Here is a 23,772-nt window from a genome sequence, read left to right on the forward strand (position 1 = left end):
CTCGTTCTTTAACTCTTTTTCTGCCATTGACGAGTTAACTTGTGGCCGGGGGGCGTGGCAATCAAAGGGGTGGGGTGTACACGTTATGATGAAAATTTAAATATTATCATTTAAAACGCTCAAATAAAACTTTACTTTGAAAAACTATGACAGAAGATGAAGACATACTAGATTATTAATGAATTAAATGTTTTAACCACTAAGGTTAGGTTTAGTTTGGGCTAGTCTGAAGAGCTTGTGGTGTGAAGAGCGTCCTATTCTCCAAAATGCACTTGACGGCCTTTTTTTACAGCAATTTTTTTTTTATGACCTAGTTAAGGCGGTAAGGTCTCCCAGCTTAGGCGGGCGCCCAAACTGAAAAGTGCTGCGGGAAACCCTGGGAAGGTAGGATGAAACTGTTTTTTTTTTTAAAGCAGAGGGTCTGTTGTTTCATCTGTTATATTGTATGTTTATATATTTTCAGAAGAACATTTTCTGGAAGGCATTTTGTGAAAATCATGAAAAATGGTGGCGCTGGCAAAAAAAATTTAAACACTGGCAAGGAAATAGTTAAGACCTGGCAGTGACTGTTTCACGCTTAGCATGATGTGCTACAGTAAGATAAACTCATCTAAAAAAGTGATGCTTTGAATGCAAATCACACTGTCTTTTCTCATTCAGCGTTTTATGCTTTAAAGGGGACATATCATGAAAATCTGGCTTTTTCCGGGTTTAAGTGCTATAATTGGGTCCCCGGTGCTTTTATCCACCTAGAAAATGTGAAAAAGAACAACCCAGTAACTTAGTTTTGGTAAACCATTCTCTGCAAGCATGTGAAAAAATTGGTCATTGAAATTTGGCTCCCCCTGTGATGTCAGAAGGGGATAATACCGCCCCTTAATCTGCACTATTCAACCACAGCACTGCCATTTAGTGCAGAGATCAGCTCATTTGCATTTAAAAGGACAAGCACATTTTTGCTGAAACCTACAAAGTGGCAATTTTAATATAATATAATAATACTATAATAAATTATCTATATGGTATTTTGAGTTAAAACTTCTGGGGACATCAACGGTTTATTTGACATCTTAAAAACGTCTGAAATGCCCCCTTTAAGAATACGGTTTTAAAAATATACTTTATCTTTTAGAGCGTGGCAAATTAGAGGACAAGAACTGAATTTTATAAAATTATGTAAATAGTGCAACAATTATTGTGTTTTATACACTCGAAAAATAAGTTCCCATTGTTTGGTAAAATATGGACAAACCCAACTTCTGGGTTTAAATTAACCTTTGCTGGGTTGTTTTAACACATGCTTGGGTCAAATCTGGACATTTTCCACACATTTAATTTGAACCAAAAGTTGAGTTCGTTCATGTTTTACCCAACCTTGGTTTAAAACAACCCAGCAAACATGTCAATTGTAGGTAACAAGAATAAAGTTTCAACCACAGAAAGCTGGTCTGATCATCCTTCTTGGGCTCCTCAGACTTGTTTGAGACCATTACTGACCCGTTTGTACGACTTTATTCGCTGCTATGAAGATCATCTACCTTGTGTGTCCTTAAAAGTCTGCCTGATTTCAGTAACCCATCAGAGAGGATGGCCGGCCAGCTGACGGCTGGAATTAATGAGTGCGGATCTGCAGTGGGTTGGCAGGTATTGGGGACACATGGAACAATGAGGCCTGTTGCTTCTAATCACTTAAAGCTTCTTTCATTAGCGTAGGCCTGATGCAGGACCAGCGTGGGCTCAGCACAGAGAGGGCCAGGCAGGAAGTGTTGGCCAGCTGCTGCCAGGCTGTCATCAGGAGGGCAGACTGCTGGTGGGGAGGGTTGAGGGCACTGTTTCAGGACCTTCTGGAGTCAAGGGCAGAACGGAGTGTCCTGATGATAAGTAGTGTGTGTATGTATGAGCGAGGGAATACTTGCATTGTGTCGGCTATATCTGTGTTTTCTCCTCTTCTGGTGTGATGTCACTGTAGCACAAGACCACATTCTGTGTGTGTGTGTGTGCGTGTGTATGTGTGTGTGCGTGCGTGTGCGTGTGTGTGTTGGTGCGCAGATGTGAGTGTGTATGTTGCATGTTGACACGTCAGACAAGATGAATAAATTGAGACGGCTGCATTTATTCCTCTGACCAGCACGCAGAGACAAAAGCAACCACCTCTGGTTGGCACGCAACCTTTTTAGACTCTGGTTAAATGATACTTGATCTGATCTACTGGTCTGTTATATTCATCAGGTCATGCGATTATTTATCAAGACGATACTCGTAGGCTGCCTAATAAGAATATTTGAAATGTCATGATCTTTCCATGACCGTACACCAAAGTGTCAACTCCGTATACACACAACAGAGAGCCCGTGGCTGACAGACGTGAGCCCATTTGTGCGTCAGCAACTTTCCACTCTTCCATGTCTGTGTTAGACTCCGCCCCCAAAACAGAATGATTTTTAAATGTGTTCACCATTACTGAACAAACTATTTTTATAACTGTTATTAAACCTTTGCAGGGTGGTTGGAGCTGCCTAGCGGTCAAACGGACAAGTTACGTGGTGGTGTTCAGTCAGGTAACACATTCGAATCTGTGCTGTTTATTTTAGCGTTCAATGTTAATAATGTTTTTTTAATATATATATATATATATATATATATATATATATATATATATATATATATATATATATATATATATATATATATATATATATATATATATATACAGTAGTGGCTAAAAATTGTGTCCAACAATGAACAACTGACATCTTTCTTTATGCAGACATTTTATATGCCTTAGGGATTGATATGCATGTTGCATTGGTGTGTTTGCAGTATAAACTGAAGCTCAGCTTTGCGAAAAATTAAACACATTACGTGTAAAGTTTATAATGACATATAGGCATGGGCCGATTACCGGCTTCAAGGTATACCGAGGTTTTAAACAGTCAAGGTTTCAAAACCACTGAAATATTCTGTGATACCGTCTCCAAGGTATGAGCTGTGTTTATACAAAATTCATTAAATCATTAAGTCATGTGACTGATTTGATGTTTACATTTAATATACATTACAAAAAAATTATATATTTTTTGAAAGCATATTATAATTTAAAGGCTTTATTTTTACCTGGCATTTAAAAAATAACACATATTAGTGTTGCAATGGCAAAACCGTAACACCGTGAAACCGTGGTATTTTTGCTAAAGGTTATCATACCGCCAGAATCTTATACCGGCCCATGCCTAATGACATAGCCTTCAAACATTGACTTCAAAATATTACCACAAAAAGGATCAACCAGTATTAATAATCAGATCAAGTTATATGCTAGTCGATGCATGTACACTTTTTGTCTTTCTATGAATCTTTTGTATGTTATAAAGGATAAAACACAGATTCGTAGTTGCCTTTTGGCCAAATAGTTGTGTAGTGTTAAGTGTAGTGTTTGCACATTATACCTCATGTTTTGATGTTTTAATCTAACCTGAAGATGCTTAAAGCAAATGTTTTACAAATTTTGACACTTTTGGCCACTACTTGTATATGAAGAATTCATATGCAAAAGCCGCTACCTTAGATTAGATAATTAGATAATGATCGTATCCAGATGCTCTTGACACAGACAATATGTTTATCGAATACTATGACGTCAAATCTGCTTATTCCCACTCTCAGGCCATTCAGAAATATCATTTTTTAGGCAAAACCCATTAAGGGCCAGATTTACAAAACGGGGCAAATTAGCGTGAGAGCGCAATTCCAAAAAAAAAAAAATAGGCGATAGGAGTGGTGATATCTGCGGGTTAGCGCAAATTAAATAACACAGACCGATAATGATTTCCGTAACGCAATCTATGAAGGTTGAATTTAGCACCATGGACATCGCAGCTGAAAATTCGGGGAGTGAAAATCCAGCTAATAAAGCCATAGGACATTTTCCTAGTGACTCCTCTTTTATTTACTACAGCAAATAAAAAATAACATGGCTTGGCAAACATGATTTTTGAATAATGTATTGTTCTGGCATTGTAAATAAACTGTTAAATAGGGCTGGGCAAAAATATCGATACAGCTAACTATCGTGATGCTTTTTCCACGATATTGTATCGATATTTCAATCTCTATTATCGGTTTTTAAACCCCTTAATAATAATCCCTCTGTGTGCGTCAAACGACCTCCTCCACCGCTGCTGTAGTTATCACTGTCCAGTTGTCTGTTATATACGGCCAATGTCTCAGAAGTTAGCGGGAGTGAAAAATTGAATTTTTTTACATTTTTGATAAAAAAAAGTTTGTATTGTATCGTATCGTATCGCTATACATTGCATCACGGCCAATGTATCATGATACGTATCATATCGTGAGGCCCTTGCCAATACCCAGCCCTACTGTTAAATGTTAAAACAATCCTCTGCATTGGATCACATGTTCTCTGCTCTCTGTGATGCCTCTTTGTTTAGCAATAATTGTTGCCAATGCAAAGTAATGTAAAGAGCACCAATTGTCCGATTCACTTTTTACATTTCCTTTGGTGTGTAGTTGTGTATTTGTACATGTTAACGATATGCAAGAGGTACATACCCAAAAGTAAACGATGACGCGAGTTATCGTCTTCACCATAAATCTCTTTTCTTGGACTACAACAAACACATGGATTGTAGGCAACAGTTTACTTCCTGGGATTGGTGATGTAGAAAAGACCGACATTATTATAATTCCTCCCGCTTTGACTCATAGCCTGTAAATTAACTCCTGTTAGCATTGCATTGTGCACAAATCTTTCAAACATGGTAAGGAGCGTCACATTTCTGGCTGACTTCAGAGGTATTCGGGCCAATCACAACGTACAGATTAGCTGGCCAATCAGAGACACAGAGCTTTTCAAATCCGTGCGTTTCAGGAAGAAAGTGAAATCTGGAGCTACAAAAATGTTTTTTAAACCATGCGAACATTTTGTATTATACCAAATACACAAAATAAAGTTTTTTAGCAATGAAATAGTTGCACTTTAAGACATGCTTTGTTCAGCGTTAAATAATGACGCAAATACCAGTCATAACGTATGTGCAAACATTATTAAAATGCGTTGCGTGAATCATTTATATAATCTCCTCCTAAAAATGTTGCGTCTGGAAAGGGAAATTCCTTGAAATGCATAAAAATAAATAAGTAGACCACACCTTTTCACCGCTAATGATCCACTGCGCATCTGTACTAAACCCGACAGTCGTTATTTAACGACAAAATTATGGTTTGCGCTGGCCCCAAGAGTCTGTTAAAAATGTTAATTAACCAAAATTTTATGCCAGACAGACTTAGCGGGTTTTGCATCTGAACTCTTCATATGTGTCCTACAGTATATTTTTAATGACCCCTCTATATTTTAAAAGAGGACTAAGCTGGTATCTCAAGGGTCTTTATGAAATGGTCTGTGAGAATGTTTGAGGTTTTAAGGAGAAATCCTCCACAAGAGGAAAAACATACTAGCATGTTAAGTTATTAAGCCTTTCTTTGGTCAGTATGTGTGAAACAAGCTCCCACAAGGGTGGGTTAGAATCCCTTAGCTCACATTACCCCTCCCATTGGCTTTGTCTCTTTTTCAGGACTAGGTTATAGAGGTCACCCTCTTCATGTGGATAGGTCCTTTGGCCCAATTACGCTGCTACAGTGCTCAATTAGCCACAATCCCTTCTTTTCAAGGTGATGTTTGAAGGGCTTTACATTTTTTAAGGTATAATGAAAGAGCGGGGGCCCACAAAGTGAAATGAAATTAGGGACATAATCGGCGGCTCAAACTAAATCGTATGTGAAGTACTTGTTATCGTCAAATATTCATACACTTTTCTTACTCTTTACATTTTTGTACCACTCACATCAAACGTGGAGTATCAGCAGCATCATATTTTAAAATGAGCTTTGGTGTTAAAAAGAAATATTTGCCGACCGTTCTGTCCTTGAGGTTTGTTATTATTCAAATTGCAATGTAATTTTCTGGGTTGTGTCGGTAGACTACACAGACAAAAGCCTAAAATCAATGATCGGGGATGGCAAAGAGAAATTTTAAATGTTCATGTAAATCCATAAATTCCTGCTTTCTAGTTTAAAAAGTAAGTTGTCAGGACCCCTCGTAGATCTCGGGTCAGAGAGGGTATTGGAAGTAGCCTAGTCTACCCAAATATGGTCTGGTTCTGCCACTACAGCTTAATTTAAGGGGGGAATTAGACATGTTTATATGATATAACAGCAATATGGTGTGAGGCAGAAAATGTATTGTTGTTAAACAGCAAGAGGCCTCTAGCGCTTGGCAGAATGCCCACCAGACGCCTAAGATGGGGTTGCCACAAGCAGGGTAAAATACCCCAAGCCTCATTCCTGTGAGCCATAACCACACACCTTCTCCAACCTCACCTTCAAACAAACAGAAATGTGAGGTGTTTTGTGATTTGGAGATGTCAGCTTTGATGGAAGCTGTCTCTTGGCTGCATTGCATAAGACTCATGGCTAGAAACCAGGTTAACTGTCCACACACACACACACATATGCACACACGCCCAGAGCAAAGTCCAAAACCTTGGTGTTTGCCCTTCTCTTTGTTGGCTGCAATCTTCAACTCATCTGCCAAACATGCTGTCCGCTTTTACTGTAAAACCCCTTACCAGATGTAACAGGAACCTGCTATTCAGCTGTCAGTTATTACTGTAGCTGCATTGCTGTAAAGCCCCTTTGTTTTCTTACTAGAGATTTAGCTTGACTGTAACTTCTTCTGTTTTCTATCTGCACTGGAACAGATTTTCAGAATGTAAGTTTGGATACTCAATACAGAAAAAAATGGATCTCTTTCAAACCTCATCACTAGATTATTGTATGTGTTTGATCATTTTATATCATATTTATCAAAGCCTTTACATTTTTAGAGTTACGCATAAGACTCTTTTTAGGTGGTTATGCAATGAAGTGACCTGTAGCTATAATACATCACGTTGTATTTGAACAGTTTGCATTAGTTACACTCTGTTGTGTGTTGCCTCTCACGGACTGCTTGCCCTGTCTCACAAACACATGTTTGAACAGACTGTTAGCCGAATCATGATGCTAGTAATATAAAAAAGTCAGATTCTAACTGTGCATCCTTAAAACTCCTAACTTCCATTCATCTTTCCCCGGGTGAGAACGTGTCTGTCTGACAAAAAGTCAATATATTGTTCATATAACAACTGCTGTTTAAAGGGCTGTTATCTCTGTTCTCTTATTACCCGTAATTGCTGTAAAACAACACATCATGCTGTTCTCTGAATACTGATTATGTTCAGTTGCATATTAATGAAACAAAGAAATACATTCTCTACAGACACTTTGAATATAAAATCTAATCTTAAAATGGTCAGATTGTATCTCTTTAGTTTATGTATGTATCTCTGTACAGATTATGTATGTATGGGTTAGGGGTGTAACAATTCATTAATATGGATCAATGCATCAATTAATTTCTAGAAATAGGATGCATCGATGCCACACATAAAAATTCGATATGAAATACTTTTATTTTGACATTCTTTGTGTCCTTACTCCTTGACGTAACGTCCATCTACGCATTTCTACGCGTTTATTTGCATGTGTTTGTGTCGGCAAGTGAGTGCAGGAACAAAAGCGGTTGTAGCAGCGAAAACACAACAAAAGAGGCAGATGACGCTGTGACTGCTATAGGACGCAAATCGTGGGTTTGGAAATATTTTGTATTTGGAAAATGGATTGGACAAACAAATTGGCAGAGAACCTTTGCCAGCACCAGCTGAAACACTAAAGACGTAAACTGTTTCCATCATAAGATAGATTTTATGTGACATTTTCCCTTCATTATTTATTTTATTTAAAATGTGTATTTTTTTCTTAGTTTGTTGTTGTAAATGGGACATAGACTTTAAAGAGTTTAATTAAACATTCATGTTATATATTTTGGTTGCATTTGTGACAACATTTTACTTCCTGGGATTGGTGATGTAGACAAGACCGACATTATCATAATTCCTCCCACTTCGGTCTCAACCTGTAAATTAACTCCTGTTAGCATTGCATTGTGAGCGAATCTTTCAAACATGGTATATAGAGCATCACATTTACGGCTGACGTCAGAGGTATTCAGGATAATCACAACGTACACATTTCAGGGACAGCCAATCAGGGACACAGCGCTTTTCAAATCGATGTGTTTTGTACAAAATCAGTGCGTTTCAGAAAGATATATATCTGGAGCTGTGTTCTTGAACCTGTGAAGGACGTAAGAGACCACAGGTGATAAATCCATCTTTTTCTTTACTAAGTTAAATTCTTATAAGTAAAATCAATACACAGACACAAGTAAAATGGTTTAATTTGAAGTGTTTTATTTGGCTAGCCTAATGTGATTCCTTTTCTTACCATGTAGTGATGTTAGGTTCTTGAACGAATCGTTCTTTTGAGCCGGTTCTCAGGAAGTAACTGGTCGAGCCGGTTCACAAATCGAACTGAATCGAACTTTAGTTTTGGGCCTTGGGCATAGGTTCTGGGTTGATGACGCAGGACGCACAGCCGAAATAGCACGTCGGACTAAAAAAGAACCGAACGAAGTTTGTCGATGATTGCCGATGATTCTGACGGATGAGTTGCTTACACTGCGTGTGAATCACAGGATTTGAACGAGCCTGATATGCGAAGTTTCTTGTTTTATTAGTTTCTTGATATGCTTGATTTATTAAAAAGCTTTAGTTTTAGTACGATTTATTGTGCATGCAAATCATATTGTAGTTGTTTAAGGAAGACCAAGTTTAAAGGACAAGTTTATTTATTCTTTATACTTACACATCCGCAATTGTGCACCAGTCTCTTTTAGGAATCTTATTCAAGTTGTAGGCTAGTCAAAACTGGTATCTGGCATTTACAATCCGCGATTGAAACTGTGACCACAAACATTACTAACTTGTGAATGAAAGGCAATAAATCAGCTATGCCTTCACAAAAACAACTTTTTATTTGAATGTTTTAATGTGTTGACACAAACGACTTTATTTGAATGTTTCATTGATACAAGTAATTAGAAAATAAATGTAGCAATGTCATTTCTTGATGACGTCAAGAACCGTTGAATCTGCTTTTTGAACCGGTTCAATGAGCCGAACTGTCCGAAAAGAGCCGGTTCGCGGAAATGAATCGGACATTGCATCACTATTACCATGTGGCCGAGTTTCTGAGGTTGGTCCGTCATTAAAAGAGGTCCGGGCGGAAACTTCAGCCGTATTTATACCGTTCCTAACGACGGTCCAGACCAAACCATTGGCATCCACAAGAAAGGGGACGCCAACTTTGTTTGCTCATGCATACTGCTAATAATTTTGATAATGTGTGATGTGGGAAATTAAAAGTCATGTTAAGTTATGTTTATTGTGTATTTTGTATGTGAATTGTGTAGTTCTTTGTTATTAGTTTGTGTAATGGCCATTATGTTAGTTTTGTGTCTCCTATGTGTTATATATTGGTGCTGGTCGCCAAGGTATAAGAGGGTTGTGTTTCGATATTGTAGGTTAGTTGTTGGTTGTGGGTCTGGAGTGAACATGTTTAAACTGTAGATTTTGGACCTCTGGTATTTATTGTTGAGAGGCATATGCAGAGACAACCATTATTAGCTCCATTCTTGAATTACTTTATTTTGTTTGTTTTTTCTATTTTTGGTTTATTCTTGTTTTTTTTGTTAATTGTTACTGTATATGGTTGCCTTGTATTTGAGACAATAAACTCTCAAAATGTTTTTGCATGAAACTACTGCCCCTGTGTATTTTTCAACCCTCTGGCCATGACTCTCACAGAACCATAAACCACGCAAAAACACATAATAACGTTGTTTTTTAGCAATGAAATAGGTGCACTTTAACTACGCATGTAATATTGAAGTAGCAATAACTAAATCTTATCGAATCAAAATTGCATTAAAGAAAAGTTTAATGTATCTGCAAATACCGCATTGCTGGTGGAGATAACCAATACTGTATCATATCACAATGAACTGTCCAAGTTAACCCCTAGTATATATATATATATATATATATATATATATAAAACACTGTATATGAAGAGTTTTGTTGAAAAACGAGAACTTTTTTTGGTTGTGGATCCAATTAATATCAGTTCAACTGCAGTTGGGTTGTTTTGATTTAAACCATCATAACTTTAAAAATACAGCTAATTAGCACCATAAAACAAACTAATAACATAATAATAAACATGTTTTGACAAAAATGTTAAAAACGGAGTTATCTCGTTTTGCAATGAAACTCTTCATAGAGAGAGAGAGAGTATAGTATATTACAACTGAATATAATGTTACATTTTTGGTGCTGCATTCACTTGAATGTTTTCAGTTTAGCTTTGAGCCACAAATGGACTAGTGTTAATCCTCAACACTCTCAATTTTCAAACCGTAGAAATAGCCAACATTACTACATTAGAGAACAACTTGTACTTTTCAAATTAATCCCACGCACTCCCTATGCACGCTTCCTTAGCTTTAAATTATTTTTGTTTGTTTTTTTGATTTCCGTCTAATCTGGTAATTATTCTGGTAATTTGAAGCTATCGTGTTACATACTGTGTGCCATTATTGCACACTTTTTTAATCTGTGACTTATATTTACTGTACATCTCTTTTTCACTGTACATCTAGTATTTTTGTGCGAGTCACCAAATGCCTTTTCTTTACTTACAGTGATATATTCTGCCTATATGTCTGTGGATTGCGGCTGGATAAGATCCCCAGTGTGCTTTGTAATTCAGGCAGCACATGTCCTCTGGTTACATTCTATTACAGGTGTCTAACTACCTCCATATTACAACTGTCACTGTTATTCTTATAGGAGTGGCATGCACTTAACCCAAAATCAAAGCCTGTAATTTGTGGCTGATGCTGCACTTTAAGATCAGGCCAATCTTACTGCTCCAGGCGTCTATGAGCAAGACTTGATTAGGCCAAATTACATATGGGAGCTAGGACTGTAACCACAGCTCTGCTCTGAGTGAAAGTGAGCAAGTACTGAGTTTGGGGTGCGGTGTTTTCTGCTTTGCAATTTATGCATATTTATACGCATACCGAACGGCCGGTGTGCTATTTTGTTGTTTATTTCGATTCTTGACAGTAATGCTCGACCAATTTGTTACATTTACTTATTAGATCGATTGCCATATGTGTACACACTGCGGCGAGGGGAACAACTGTTTTGAATCTCGAGTCGGCCCCAGCTCCCTGCTTTATCTGCGTAACAAGTGCAGTCAAAGCCTGGGGGTAAATTCGGCAGATTGTATCAAAGCTCTGGTGCAGAGGAGAGGGTGGAAGCAGGTGGGGGGAACGGACAGATTCGGGGTCTGGACACCGGCCATGTGGCTTTCCCACATTACCACACAACATGCTCGCTACAAACATGTGGTCAAACGCAGATTAGATGCTGTGTCTCTAGGCTGAGTGATATGTTGCGGTGGTAAAATACCAATGCAACGTGTCGTATGGTATGCATATTCACTGCTTTTTAAACCCTCTAAGATAGGTACAAAGGTTGTCACTTGGGCGGTACCTTTTCAAAAGTACACATTTGTACCTAAAAGTTGCAAATTGGTACCTCAAAGGTACATTAGAGGTACATACAGTTCTGGTAACTCTAAATGGTACATATTAGGACCTCTTTAAAAGGTACTGTCCCAGTGACGACTTTTGTATGTGTGTTGAGATTTTTACATTTACATAACATTGGCACATTTGTCAGGTGCTGTTATCCAAAGCAACTTTTTTCATTGCATAGTACCCCACGGTTTGGGTTGGGTCACCTTACTTTTGGGGGCTTTTCCACTGGGTGCAGTACGTAGCACCCAATTTTTTTTAGTACCACCTCAGTCGGGGTTCCAAGCGACCCAAGCTGATAACAAAACATTATGCTGAAACACTGTAGATCACTGATTGGTCTGAGAGAATCAACACTACCAGCGTCATCGCTATAATGTAAAAGATTTGCTTTACCTTCATGCTAGCTTGCGCTGTCTCGAGTAAACCTGTTGTCATCTGTGCTCTGCTATAAGTTCCCAAACTCCCTTTTAGGGATGAAAAACATCCACAGGTTGAGAATCAGGAACACCATAACAGTTTTTTTCCAGACTTGCAGTTTGTGGCGCACGTCCGCATATATGCTTAAATGCAACTTAAATGAGGCTCAGCGGAGCGCGTCGATTGACGCCCAGGTGTCATGTGAGACAGAGGTAGTGATAATTGTGATGTGCAAACATCTATTTGTGGTGATTAATTTTAATTTTGTGGCAAACTGAGAAATAAATAAATGTATGGGGATGTACAACGACGCTCTCACTTGTATGATGTCACAGCAGTAGGCAGCGCAAATATAACGACACGCCTATAATCCCTCCCACTCTGAAGTGTTACTAAACTCGATGGAAAAGCTAACCAAGCCAAGTGAGTTGAGCTGATCCGACCTGACCCAAACCAAACCGTGGGGTACTATGCAATGGAAAAGCGCCATTACAGTGCATTCAAGCTTTTGTGCTGCTAATGCAATGCTCAGCTGAGTTACAAAAATGGTATGCGATTGAGATATTAGGATATTTAGTAATTATAAGTAACTCAAAATAGACTATTGATCCAATTTATGTCAACCCTAAAGGTGTAAGACGTACTGCTCTCTTGGGAGTGTCTTAGGAGGAGTAGATGATTTCCCAAAAGATTCATTATATCCTTAATAAGTCTTTTAAGGTTTTAGACTGTATTATTTTCCACTGTATTGATAGGTGCTAAAACTCAGGGGATAAGCACTGCCGCTAAGGAAGCCCCTCTCTCTACACACACACACACACACACACACACACACCTTTTACGTCCCATCTCTTCTTGAGGAATTAGAGACGAGACAAAAGGCTGAACATTCTTTAAGTCCCGTTGGGCGGTGAATAGGAGCGTTTCACGTGTCAGCGGAGTGGTGTTTCCTATAGATTCATTAGCCTCTTCAATCCCCCCTCACCACCCTCCATCTCCCCCTTCCTTGCTGGGCCCCTTTCACTTTCTGTCACTTTTCTCTCTCACCCTCTCGCTCCCCCAGCTTTTTCTTTTTGTTTGCCGTCTACAAGTGGGGTTTTAGCACAAGCAGTGTTTGTAATTAGCTCCTAGTGCTGTGCCGGAGCATGTTGAGGTGGGTGTTTATACGATGAGCAGGTCCTTTTTCTCACAGCGACTGTGAAGCTAAAACAAAGGTCTGCCTTTTTTCTTGGACAGGGTGAGGAAGAAATGCAGTGTTACACTATGTCACAAGGGGCCCTGGAAAATATTACTAAAAGGTTATGTGAAAGCAAGCAGAGTTTGCTACCTAATTGGAACTTATGTAGTAATGAATAGCAAGCTCTCGAAACTTTCCGAGGCATCGTGGTAATGTTAAAAATCTTTGTTATCTCCCATATCAAATTTACTTGCGTAATGCTTTTTTTGTATCATATATAAGATTTCCCACACAATATACTTTATACAATGTGCCACTTCCTAACGTATGGTCTGTCTTTGTTTTGTTGCAGACACATTTAACAAATTTCCATCATCCCTCTTTAGGTCATAGTTCACTCTCCCTGGGAAAGCTGTGGGCGTCATTCTCAAACCCTTTTTTAAAATCCACTGTTTTTTCTTCCTACTTTTTGTCTTCTTCCTTTTTCACAAGCATTGCATTTACCACAGCGTTGCCGGAGCAATCCATTATTGTGTCATGGTTCTTGCTCCGTTGCGGCCCAGCAGCATGGCATTACAGCTTGTTTCAATTTTAGCCGGGGAAAGCCAGGACCAGCGCTTCAGTCCCCCGCTTCTCCAGATGTGCCTTGATCAAGGGAAGTTGACTAAGCGCTTTGTGTCCTTTAAGACACTAATGTGATTATGTCACATATTTGCAGCTGATTCCCATCGCTATTGGACTTTGTGTGGGGTCTCCTGCTCAATGGTCTCTATCAGGCCTGCAAGCGGGGAGATTTTTCTCTTTGCAAAGTCTGGTTCCTAGCCAACCTGCGTAAATCGAGGGAGAACGTGCGCATGTGCGTTAGCGCGTGTGAGTTAATGTGGATTGTTTCGTAGGCAAAAGTTTCTTTTTTAGATCGTAGTTGTGTGCATAACATTTTATTAAATATGTAACTAAAATGATTTACGTCAAATTTTTAAATCTCAAAAAATGTCATTTGTAGTCAATACTTGAGGTTAATGATAAGCCAGTTTCAAGCTAAACCTAACTAATTACCACCTGGGTGTGCAGCCGTGTTTATTTACATTGCAGTGCAGTGTGGGTGTCAAGTATCTGTTGGGACAAGGATGTTTATGAAAAACAAGAGCCTCCAGCGGTCGCCCCGGAAACCATGTGAAACATTAAGTGAAGGTCTGAGAGTGGGGAGATGAGTGACCCATCCTGTTACATCAAAATCTCTGGAGATAACACAAATTACATTCCACAAATTAATGTCTTTGTTACTAAGTATTTGTGTCTCGCTTTTCAGTATAAATAAAAAAAAATACTTTAATCGAGATATATTTACTTAAATATACCCTCCCCCAACCTAAAAAATGCACTTTTAAATGTGTTTCCATCAGAAAATGAGTCGCCTGTGTGTGTGCAGAAACATCCTGTTATTATACAAATCCATCTATTCTTCTTTGTGTAATCTCCTTTAAACCGCAACAGTCACACAAAACAGGCTGTTGGGGATCCCCTATCAATGTGATGTCACATTGATTATGCCCCAAGCATAACCGCTCACAAACTCCGCCTATGAGAGCATAGTTCAACCTTTTGTCAGAGACACGTTTTGATGTAGTCCAAAGCTCTACCCCCTACTTTGCAAATGGGTAGAGGAACAGAAGCTTTCTTTGCATTTAAAGAGACACACACAAAAACAGCAAATGTTTCATTGCAGCCACAAATGGCCGTGTTCAACATCGTATAATGAAACATATGTGGTGTATTTTGAGCGGAAACTTTACAGACACATTCTGGGGATACCAAAGATTATTTTAATAATGCTGAAAACACCTAGGTTAGGGGCCCTTAAAGGTATAGCAGAAGATTTTCTTTTTCCGGGTGGATCATCAAGACTATTGGTCATCCCAGTTGTCAATCATTCTGGTGATATGTTGACGTAAGGCTGTCGTACGTGCTCGTCCCTAGGATCGCTTTCTGCACGTGCACACTTTCAGGTGTATAGGTGTGGTGGGCTACGGTTTCAGCCTTTCATTGAAGCTTGCGTTCTCATCGTGTTTTTTCAAAATGTCTGGTCGCAAGAGAAAGTGTCTACGAATTGTATGACAAGTAGAGATAGGCCTCTGAAGAAAGAAACAAGACCAGAGTGTTTTTGGGAGACTATTTCACATGCTGGGGTGCGCTAAAAGCACAGTTTGGGCTTCCCACGCAAAGTTTCTACTCGACAGGTAAAGTTGCTATTTGGAGAAATCTATTTAAAATCACTACTAGTAAAAGCAGTAAAAAGTTGATGTAAGCTATGATTAGCGATGCTAGCCCTGGCACAACTAGGCTCGTGCATGCTCTCTCTCTCTCTCTCGTGCACGCGTTTAATAGGCGTTCCCTCTCTGGAGCAGGTAGAGTGTTGCGCATGTACATTTTTTTTAAAAAGTGGAGGGGTGGTTCTTTTTAAAAATTCTGGAAAATCTTCCACTATACCTTTAAAGAGCCACTATGATGGTTTATGGTTCAAAAAACACATTATTTTCTGAGAAAGCATGGTGTGTTCTGATTGGCCAGCTATTCATTGTGTTGTGATTGGCAGATTACCTCAAGCTTGTTCTGGAAATGATGCTCCTTGCCATATTTGGAAGATCAGCTCACAAAAGGAGATAATATCGTCTTTACCACCTTATCAATACGAGCCCAAATCTGATGTCGAAAATGCAGATGACCAAGCTGATCAATCAACATTGCCCTACTCAATCATCTCTTGCATAGAACGTAACAGATTTATAAGGTAAGGATACTAAAGCATAAAACCATATCTGCATTTCTGATCGTAGAAAAGACAAACAACAAGCTTTACTCTACACAACAAGAACCCAAAACTTGTGTTTGAATAGTAAGTAGCAAATTCTTTAAATTTGAATATAGGCTACTTACAGGCTGTGAGTCAGAATTACGATAATGTGCATCGAGTCCATGTCAACTCACTGCATAAGTAAACTGTTGCCTACAATCCTTGAGTTTATTGTAGTCCAAGAAAAGAGATTTACTTTGGAGATGATAACTCGCGTCATTGTAGACTTTGGGATTTGTAACTTTGCAAATCATTAACATGTACTAACAAACACTTAAGTCTAGGGTTGGGAATCGAATTTCGATTTCGATTCTGGAATCAGATCCATAAGAACGTAATCGGATCCTTTTTAAAAACAATTACATTTCGATTCCACTTATCGATTCCGGACCACACAGTCACATTATTTTACATTATCTGCCAGGACCTGAGTCACATGACCTATAGCAATCTGTGCACAGTGCACAGGACCATTCGCTCAAAAATTTAGTGAGCTCGCAAAAGGACCGTGGTGAAGGGCACTTTAGAGTGTGGCTGCAAAATCAGAAAAGTGTCATTTTTTTGTGACAAACTATTATGTTGCAAGATGGGTGTCACCAGCAATATGGCAAAGCATCTGCGGTTGGTTCATCATATCGAATAAAAAAGCACCCTGTTTAATGCGTTGCCCATCCAGAGTGCCGACTCTGCCGAGTGCTCTTCATTAGTCGCCGCCAACAGTAGTGCGGCTGCAGCGCTGGCACATGCTACACATAAGACCCCTTCTCCCTCGCTTTGAAGTAAGGCACACACAGGAAAAAAAACTGAGGAGTGTGACAGATAGCAAATCACAACATTTATAGTGAAAGGGCTGCATGCATTTTTCTGTTGTTGAGTCGCCGTCATTTAGATAGGTGTTACGTTACTTATTTTGAGTAGCCTAGCCATGTTTATGTTTTGTAGCTCCTAAATAAGTTTTTATGTAGCTTTCTTTATTGTGTTCAGCTGTAGTGGCACAAAATAAATTTTGATCTATAAAGGCTTGACTGTTATTGCTTTTCACCTCTTTGGGATTGAAACCAAGAATCGTTAGGAATCAGATTCAAAAAGCGGAATTGATCAATTTGAAACGATACCCAACCCTACTTAAGTCCAATTTATAGTTGGGCATAAGGTCTACACTTAAGGTTATTCGTAGCCTCTGCGTAGCTTGACGTGCACCTCACCAAATTTTTAACAGCGTGTCAGTTCTACGCGGACCGCAAGCTCTGTGATTGGTCCGCTAGAACCCCTCTCATCAGGTTAAAAAACTGTGTCATCATAGGTATTTCCGTTTGCGACAGTGAGAACAAAGATGGGCAAAGTTGAGGGGTGATTTAACTGAAACTGCAACATTAGTCGCTGTTTATTTACTTCCATCATTGCTGGTCATCTCAAAACATACACAAGTTGCTGTTTCTTCTTTGCTTGTGGGTTAAACTTTCCAAGCTGCTTCTTCACTGCATAGATATGTACACTAGATGTCGCCTTGGCTACGGCAGTTCATTGGACCAAATGCGTCAAATAGAGCCGCCATCTTGAAACTGGAACCCGGCATTAGCGTCATTGTAGGCAATGGTGTAACAGAAATAAAATCACCATATATCGTCATGAATGTGATTTTCTTGGTTTTCTTTTGGTTTGTTTCAACAGTCAGACATGTATTTAGCATTGAGTCCAGAAAAAAAATTAAGTTTTGATATTTGACGCATGCTTAGAACCCCAAGGCGACACCTAGTGTATATGAAGGTCGTGCTGCTAATGCAGTAACACGTGGATACTGCCTACCAGTGGTCTGCATGTGTGTTTGCACGTCGACCCGGATGACGACATAAAAGTATAAATGAAAACCGAAACCTAAGCTATGAGATCGCAGGTACACCATAGGGCCTACGCACAACTATAACAAGCCCTTTACACACCAAAAGAAATGTTAAATCATGAAATGGAAAATAGGGGCTTTTTAAGAGTTTAAGGGCGACAAAGGCGGCGACAAAGTGTTTCTTGCTAGTTTCAGTCTGATGCAGTTATAATTTTTTACGTCCAGGCGGTCCAGCACCACTTTGTTTGAAGAGCCAGTGCACTTGCACCCATCTGTTCGCCTATAGGCGAAAATGCTGGTCTGAAAGTGAGGTGTGTTCAGGCACATTGTTTTTATTTAGTTAAAGGCCACGTTAGTAATCTAGGCGAGTGCACAACATGCGCGCACTCTGTTCATTACAAACACAGGCATGCACAACAGCACACAAACATATCAAATCTTCAAAATGAAAGAACTACAATGTAAAAGATTATTATGGTGTACGTAAAGATAAAAATTGCCTACATGTCATAATTTGATAGTCATTGCATCTGTCAGAGTGACCTATTTTCTGTAATTACGAATTAAATTGATTTTCTCTCTGAAGAAGGATTCAGTCATTGTTCTTGAAAATTCTGCCCTGTTAATAGCAAATTTGCCATGGTGCAAGTGCAACTGGGAATGGGAGATGAGACTCTGATTGGTTTATGATAGGTACATCCCTTTGGATCATGTGCCTGGCATGCCTTTTTTCGTTGTTAAACTATAGCAAAACTATAACATGCCGTAAGGGCACTTGTGGCATGTAGTTTAGACCATGTGCTGAGATTGTTACAATAGGGTCCAAAGCCTTTTTTTTTCGTAAACAGAGAAAAGAAAAATAATAAATATTATGATTCAAACTGGTACTAGAAGAATCTGCCTATTTAAGCATTGCTTTAATTTTGCAGGTTTATCATTAGTCTGAACAGAACATTCTGACATGCTTGTCAATGGGAACGTAAGCTTTCTGTTTTTAAGATTAGTTGAGTGTCTGAAACCTAAGATCAATTAGTCACAACAAGGATATGCATTTGAGTACTCTCATACATTTCAGTAAGTGTCTTGGCTTGATTATGAAAATCAATAATAAATAATAAATTTAATGTATTAATGCATTTTAAACACACAGCTGTTTATTGTTGTTTATAGACATGGCTGAAATGATCAAGGTCACTGATGAAAAAGCATGCGAACAAAGATATGTGCACTGCAAGACAGACTCTGGATCTGACCAGTGCCAGAAGAAAGTGCATCTGGAGTGACTCATACATCATAAAACAGTTCAGTTTAATGCAGATAAGAATGGGGCCACCAACAAAGGTAACCATTACAGGTTTACTACAAGATTTTCCTCTTCCGTTCTGTCTATATAATTATTTACTTTTTGGAAATTCTACTGGCACAAAGGAATTGCTTAATAAATGACTCTTACGGGATAAAGAAAAATCTAAATGTATTATTTTAAACATGGGTGCTTGAATTTTAGAGGGAGATGTGTTGTACATTTTAAATGAAGCAAGTTAATGGCATTTTGACCTGTCTGAGCTTTTAAATATTTAAAGGTGTCAGGTCACCATTCTCAAAATGATGGGACTGATCCCTAATGTGGTGTTTTTTTGTTTAAATGTGATATGTGTAGGAGTGCAGCTCACTACATTTATGCAAACAGTGAGGACCCATAGCTTTAAAAAAACGAAACCTTACAGTTTAAAGGTCTTTTTCTCAAATAAAAGCTATTGAGCAGTTCCTGAACCATTCCCCCGTCACACATACACTTTGGCTCATCCATTAGGTTGGATGGGGGGTGCTCTCAATAGCATCCACCAATGAATATTAGTGCATAACACTTCAGAAATGAAATACAGAAATGAATACCGCAGTTGCAGGATTACGTGTCCATTTACAACAAGATACCTCGCATTTTAAGACGAATCCCTCATTGTATGAAGTAAGTGTCTTCCTCTCAAGGTTGTTTTTTGTATAACCCGAATTGTTCTTCAGACATCTCGTAAATAGGTACAGAACAGATCCACGCAAGCAACCTCTCTCTACATCAATTCATTTGTTGAATTAAAATACATTTCTAAGTGTGTCATCATTCTATAAATTCAACTAAAAATGTAAGTGCAAAGGGTAATTTATCAGGTCTTTTTTTTTCAAAAAAAGAAAGTATTCTCTCGTGGCCTTCGTTTATTTTTTCACGTGTTCAAGCATTGTACACTCTGCACAGTCATCATAGGTTAAGGTTCATGTTGCTGTACATAAGAGAACAGCAGTTCGATATTTTGGTCACATATGATTTACCATACCAGCGCTTCTGTGAAGAATTGTACATGTTTGCAGCGAATAAGCTCTTAGATATTGGTTTGCGACTGAGAGGAGAGGTCAGTGGGGATTTGCGTTGTGCGTGACAGAAGTGTGCTAGCTCTGTGTTTCTGTCATTAGAACAGAGGGATAAAGTGATCAGTGCCTGTGTCACAGACTGGGGGGAATGAACATGGATGAATGGATAAACACAATTCTTCGGGCCATGCTTGTGCTTATTGAGTGCAAGGCACCCGGCACGTGTGTCATCGAGACATTGGGATTACAGCTGCTGCATTCTGAACTTTGCATCGCCGCAAACTGGATAATCCATCCGTGGACAGTTTGTTAACCGCAAGAGCCACTTTCCGGGTTCATCAGTGTTGGGAACAGATTAGCGCTGGGTAGTGGATCTCATATGCCCTGGTCAGAGGCCATCCCTGAAGGGCTTAAGGGATTACGGCACAATGAATTTTCTCTCTCGCTCATTCCAATTCCAGCTGATATTTAGTCAAACTAAGACCTTACGGGATGAAAAATCGGAATATAGGAAAGGTTTTATTGAGTACAGTCGTTTTAAAATTAAGGTAGCCCTGGTCTTGTCTGTGGAGGCAGGTGTCCATAAGAAAATAAATTACAGATTCGCATATTCTGTATTAGATATCCACTAACACCACAGCCATCATACCTCCAGCATCGTGGCTGATTTCCAGTCAGAGCAGTTGTCCAGCTGGACTCCTCCCTGTTTGACTACCTCCGGTAGTTTCCCTACTCCGATCATATAGAGTTGGAGGAGTGGTGGTTGGGGTCGGAGGCTAAGTCTCTGTTTAAAGACAGCACGAGCTCGCTGCATCAACAGACAGGCCATTTGAGCGGAGGGCCTGGGATGAGATGTAATTTCCCATCTGCTTTATGGGCAGTTTTGATCCCTGGGCTCTTGTCAGCGAAGCCCTCGGTAAAGATATCATCAGTAATATAAGGAGGACTCTGGCAATACTCAGGGCCTTAAAAGGCACTTTGCTTTTGCCGGCTCTCTTGAATGGCTTAAGGAAAGAGAGAGCACAGGTCATGAGTAAACGGTTTGCAAACACTATATCGGATTGCACACATTAAGTGGCTTAAAAGAGAGCTCAGACATTCAACTACAAATATGTGACTTCCGTTTGAAGTGCTCGAAATATTACGCTGCCCTTAATTATTTCCTGAAACGCGACGAGTCGGTACGGAGACCGTTCCGGCCAGATTGAGGTTTATGGGATGGTACAAATGTGTCTTTTTAGACAGATGAAGCGTTCATTGCTCATCACCTTTTGAAACACTCTGAGTCCTTCCTGAAGTCCTTCATGAAGTTTTCAAACAGGGAGCCCTGTGTGTACTATAAATGTCAGTCGAGAATATACAGTCATCCTTTGAATCAAGTCCATTAAAATACTAGCAAATCAATTCTTAAAGGCAGCAGTTGATGAAAATCCTTGGATTTGTAAAGCCGGTGCACCCTGTAATAGATTTTGAAATGTTTACGAGTTGGAATATTTGGAAAGAGCTCCTGCAATTGTCGTCTATAAGCGGAGCGCTTTTTTTTGCTCGAGACTGGTCTTTTTTGTTTCGCTCATTACTGACCAGCAGAACTTTGGCATGTGTAATGACTTATGAATACCTTGTTAAGTAAAGTACGTACTAAACAGCATGGGTTCTGGCCTGGCAAGTGGTGCGGGAGCTCTATAATATAAAACATTAACTTGGCTGAACCGCAGCATCACAACACATGTAATTGTTTGTTGCCAAACGGCTCTTTAATTGAGAACAACAGTAAATCTGAGGTAGAGTAATTGGCAGACTAGTTGGGAACATGTGTTCACATCCCATGTTTAAGTTTGCATGGGTTGGTTTTCGTATTGCCTCTGATGCTATTTGGGGCTTCATTTTGAACTACTGGAGGAAACGTTACAGCAAACATGCTGTGCAGAATAAGTCAACAAACGTATTGTCCCAATTTATGTTATTTTTATAGGTGGTCATAGTTTGTTGGTCCTGAGAGGTCATACTTGTTGGGGTAGCAATTGCTGCTTGTCTGGCATTGGGAAAACTGAGGATGTGCACATGATTTCTCTGCGGTTTAGCGGTTGTGTTTGTTTTCCTGAACCCAGGCCTCTTCCTGAGAGCTCTGACCAAGATAGATAAAACGTGGAACTGTCATAAGATTATTCCACAATGAGTAAATATGAGCATTATTTGCACAGGTGACTTCATTTTCTGGCTTTCAGATGTCTTCCTGGAATTTGCTTCCATCCCGTTTCAGTTCATCTCATCTCACAAATCAGAGCCATGCATCCCTTTTCCTGCCTCTCTCACATTACATTTCCGCTTATTTTGGCGACTATCTCTCTCGTTTGTTTTCCTAAACCGCCAACACTCCCCCTCCCTTCACGCTGTTGCAATGTTTCATTATTAGTTCTTCATAATCTCTCCTCCTTGGCCCTGATCTTGATCTTGTCCATCTTGGTTTTCCACTGCTTTTTTTACTCACTTGTTTCATGGCTCTCTTCCCAGCAACTTCTCTTGAGTTTATATTCCTCCTTCATATTCTCTAAAGAAAGCCATCCCTCTCTCCCGTCATCCTTACCAGTCGTTCTGCTTAGGAAACCCAGCTGTTTCCTGCTGTCCTCTGAATCTTACTCTCTCCCTCTCGCTCTCTGGCTCGCTTTCAAATGGGAGGATTGCACTTAGAGCAATAAAAAATCTTTTGGAGCTAGATGACTCTTTGTGTGAGTGCATACCCAGATGTGTCTTCTCAGCCATGATACATTTCTTGTGTAAAACATTCTCATTAGTTACTCAACACTCCTCATTCCGGGCCGACAAGGGTTTTCTGATGACAGTTTCCCCACCCTTTCCACTCTCCAACGAACCTCCCACCATGAGCCGTGATTTCTCTCTTCTCTCTCTCTTTCTTTTCTATTGCTCTCTGTCCCCCAGCACCCCTCTGTATGGCAACCGTAATGGCCCAGCTCCTGCCATCACCCAAGGAAACAGAAACATGTTGGTTAGGTCCTTCGTATGCAGTTAGCCAAGTCAATTTAGTTGGGAGCCTTAAAGATAGATTTAGACTATAATCCTCTTTGAGTTTCACTATGCTATTGACATCATGGAAAAAGGTCCGCAAAGCCAATGGCATCATTTGATGTTGCTTAACTGTTTCACTGACACTTTGGATACCAGCGTAATGATTTGAAACCTGGTCAAAGCACTTATTTTTCCATGCACTATGGTAGAAAGTGCTTTTGCACCATTCAGGAAGATAATATTGGCAGATAATATTGCCTATTTAACCTTCTAAGACCCGAGCTTTAGTTTGACTTTTTTTCAGCTATTTTGGGGTTAGGAAGAACTAATAAATATAATAACCAAATACTTTTCTTTGAAAATGAAGCAGTGTAATGTCCACGTTTTTGTACAACAGGTTCCAGTTACACCGAATTAAGTATTATGGTGCAAACGACAAAAAATGTGTTGTCCGCGTATGTGGACGCACCAGG

At 39.4% G+C, this 23,772-nt stretch overlaps 1 long non-coding RNA gene across 2 annotated transcripts; it reads left to right on the plus strand.

The window, feature by feature from the left end:
• Positions 1-2,364: 2,364 nt before the first annotated feature.
• LOC135773203 (uncharacterized) lies at positions 2,365-19,318 on the plus strand. 2 transcript variants are annotated; one of them, XR_010543470.2, is made up of 3 exons: positions 2,365-2,558; positions 15,814-16,008; positions 19,082-19,318. It is a non-coding gene; the product is annotated as an uncharacterized lncRNA (long non-coding RNA). The 2 variants fall into 2 exon arrangements; XR_010543469.2 differs by lacking the exon at positions 19,082-19,318 and adding an exon at positions 18,841-18,954.
• Positions 19,319-23,772: the final 4,454 nt, after the last annotated feature.

Source organism: Paramisgurnus dabryanus, chromosome 9, assembly GCF_030506205.2.
Source record: "Paramisgurnus dabryanus chromosome 9, PD_genome_1.1, whole genome shotgun sequence".
NCBI classification, from domain to species: Eukaryota; Metazoa; Chordata; class Actinopteri; order Cypriniformes; family Cobitidae; genus Paramisgurnus; species Paramisgurnus dabryanus.